The following is a 3,498-nucleotide window of genomic DNA, read 5'->3' on the forward strand; positions in this document are numbered from 1 at the left end:
AGAAGGGTATAAAACGAGACCCACGGCCTCAGTGCAACCCATACCTTTCTCGGCCTTTTCGTGTAAGTGTAGTATACTAGTACATCATGCGCGGTATCGCGCGTGCCGGCAAATCACCTGGTTAAGACGCAGGCAAAGAGGATGTTTAATATTTACATTAAAACAATATTAGGAGTTTAATGTAGATATGTCATGCACAAGAATAGAACGATTGGAGCTCTTTTTATATTTAACATGGTAAAACTATTGAGAATTGTAAACATGAAATGATTGATGTGGTAGATGACATTTCGTAGCAAAAAAAATAGAAGGCAATGCAATAAACTATTTGAGGTGTTCACACTGCATGAGCAATATTCTAAAGCTTCTGTTTTCACACCGACCATGAAGCATGAGTTTTTTTTCTTCTCTAGAGTCACATAGAGATTAGAAACTGGAAGAAGGACATGGCATTTACCTTACCCGTGTATTTGCGTCTTCGTGGCCTACACCCATGAATTCTGCACCTAAGCAATCAGCCATAAATTTATTGTTAAGTTTTGGTACAGCAGGTGTGGGACAAAACACTTTTTGAATAAAAGTAGCCGATTTGTGAATTGTGCTGAGGCATCTGAACTTGCTTGAATACTTTAAATGCATACAAAGGCAACTAATTAACTATTTCCAGATCTTAACATCCTACCTTCTTCATTTATACAGAACGCTTAATCTCTTGTTAAAATAAATACAACTGTTTCATAATCCACAAGATCGTGCTACCTTCCTGGTAGAAGCTTAGTAACTTCATAAATCAGGTCAACATACTATAAACAGCGCAAACCACCTTTCTGGCTTGGTTGAGAAGGAAAAAGGCTTGGAAAATTGGTTAATCTACTACAAAAATAAGCATGCTAAAATCCCTAAAAAATATAAATAAAGGCACATCATCTCTGTTGGAACCGTACTCTCTTGTACTGAATGACTTGTGTCATCTAGAATGTTTTTTCCTGTACTAAATGACTTCTATCATCTAATGCTATTTGAGTGGATTCATAAAAGATTGCAATTGGTATCACTCCAGTAAATTTGTTATACATAGGACTGTGGGGGTGTTTGGGTACAAAGAATGACTGACTGGCTGCTATAGAATACTACCAAAAAAACGAGGATTCAGCAATACTACACAAATGGTGCTACGTGACCATAGATCTTTATCGACTAAAACATCTTTTTTTTGTGACCTCCAATGCTCAGCGCCCAGATTAGGCCGCGAAAGAAGTTTTTTTTAGTCTGAAAACCAAGTAGGAGACAGCAAAACAAACAAGACAATGCACAACCTGAAATCGATAAGCTCATAATTTATCTCAACACAAGGTAAGAAATAGTGCTTATGTTGAAACATGGGTAGGAGTCATAATAATCTTAGCCTGTATTTGTGTCAATCAGGTACAAAGCAGGAACACAAATGTGCTTTGATCTGACTGTCTGTACCGAATGTGGAGGTAATGTTAAAATGCTTGTTTATTTCCAAATTTCTTACGCCTTATAGGTAACACCCAAAAATTTGTAATGTTTTGCACAATGATTATGAGAATAATGTTGTCCAGATATGCAGTTAATTAGGGGTTGAATATGGCATTGGAAGAGGTACGTATTCTTGGGTAGCAAGCATTTGACAGCAGGCTACGGAACCATACAGGAAACCAAAGACATCATTCTACCTGAAAATAATAACGATATGGGTGCTGAAAATAATAACCATGCAACCACGAAACTAACGATGCTCAGATTATTACCTTGCTGCAGGCAGCCTTGAAACTGAAGCATGACTGACCTGGTTTTTCAGCAAGCATGGTCTGATCATGCACCCAAAAGAAGAGTGTGTTTCTGAAGATTAGCTATCTGGGAAATTAATAGCTGTAGTGCATCAAACTATGTCGACAAGATTATTTAAAACACGGATAGATCGATAAGATTGTTTATTGCAGCTAAAAAAAACCGTTAAATATTTATGTCGCTCTGAAACGTATAAACTGAATATATATCATCAACGGGGGATGATGTATATGTAGAGGCAAAACGTCTTAAGGCACAGGTGGTGGTACCTTGTCATCAAATGTATGGTCCATGAGGCTTATGGTTTTGGCAGGCTGCACCATGTCACCAAAACATATGTACATGTACATGGCAGTCCTCCACGCATGCAGATGGCAGCCTGCAAAACAATAATAAATGCAATCGGTGATTAGCATGTAAAACCAAATTCGTGTACTCCGTCGCAGCAGGCCGATGGTAAGAAAATAAGCACAAAAGTAAGCCATGCACGTGTTCGAAAGCAAGACACCAAATTGCATAGTGTGTAAACCTTTAGAATCACATAGTGGGAAAAATTAAGGATGTAATTTATGCACTAAAAGTATGCAGCAGGAATGTTTCGATGCAGGATGATTGTTTGTCGAGATTGGGGATTAACCTAAACATGAGGGAGATTGAAAGGAACCTGCGAACTAACGGTATCATCATGCTAAAAGTATTTGTACCTGTAAAAATTATCGCCTCAAAAATTGAAGTAACTTTTGAGAAATTGTACTATCTCTGCATTATATATGGGAGACGTTGCCTATCAGGAGCAATCTAAATTTTAGATGCTGGTGCCTAATGTGTATATTTTAGGTGGCGGTATGTATAAGTTTAATAAATCAATTTATCACCTAAAGGAAATGAGATATGTGCTTATTTTGTCGATTTTAGATGGCACTTCATATTGGGCAAACCAAAAAATATCTTCTATGATCGGCTTGGCAATAGTTTAATTCTTTGTACTGTAAAGGTCATATGGTATTTTCAGCAAAGAACAATAAATCATTATATCACCAAAAGCATGAGATCAACTATCTCTGCCGGTGTACATTTCCTATGGGAGTTTATATTGGCCAAAGAAATAATATCTTATAAGCACATGTTTGTATGCTGTTTGTTGGCATACGATCATTGGGCCAGAGTGAGTGAACATCTATGTCTATATTGTGATTCGAAGAAAAGAAAGACATTAGTCTTGGTATTGTGGGCGTATCACCCCATTACCGAGATTTCCTCCAGAGTCATAACAACTAGGAAGGTAATGAGTAAGTCATACTAGGAAGGTACGCGCAGGGGAGGGGAAATGGGGAAAAGAAAAACAAAGGGAAAAATGGGAAGGAAAAAACAAAGAAATAAATATATTAAAATAATAAAAATAATTTAAAATTTAAAATTTTAAAAAATAAAAATAAACAGTGTTGAATAGTAGGTGGAGGCTTGAGAGGCCGGGAATTCCCGGAGCGTTAAAGAGAGCATATATAGTTATCTCAATAATCAAGAAGAGAAAAGAAAGAAAATGCATGCTGTAGCCGAACCAACTATGGCAATGCCCAAAAGCAAGGCCCTGATCCTGTCTACAGTAGGAAATCTGAGAGCAAATTAAACAACCAGGAACAATTTAACACAAAAACAAAAAGATGTACACAGTGTTTTGGGGAG

At 37.1% G+C, this 3,498-nt stretch overlaps 1 long non-coding RNA gene across 1 annotated transcript; it reads right to left on the reverse strand.

Annotated features, from left to right (window-relative positions):
• Window positions 1–455: 455 nt before the first annotated feature.
• On the reverse strand, window positions 456–2,571 carry LOC136471056 (uncharacterized). The gene is made up of 3 exons (XR_010761911.1): window positions 2,085–2,571; window positions 1,776–1,835; window positions 456–506 (listed from the first exon to the last, which is right to left on the reverse strand). It is a non-coding gene; the product is annotated as an uncharacterized lncRNA (long non-coding RNA).
• Between the last annotated feature and the right edge of the window lie 927 nt (window positions 2,572–3,498).

This window comes from Miscanthus floridulus, chromosome 8 (assembly GCF_019320115.1).
Source record: "Miscanthus floridulus cultivar M001 chromosome 8, ASM1932011v1, whole genome shotgun sequence".
Taxonomy (NCBI): domain Eukaryota; kingdom Viridiplantae; phylum Streptophyta; class Magnoliopsida; order Poales; family Poaceae; genus Miscanthus; species Miscanthus floridulus.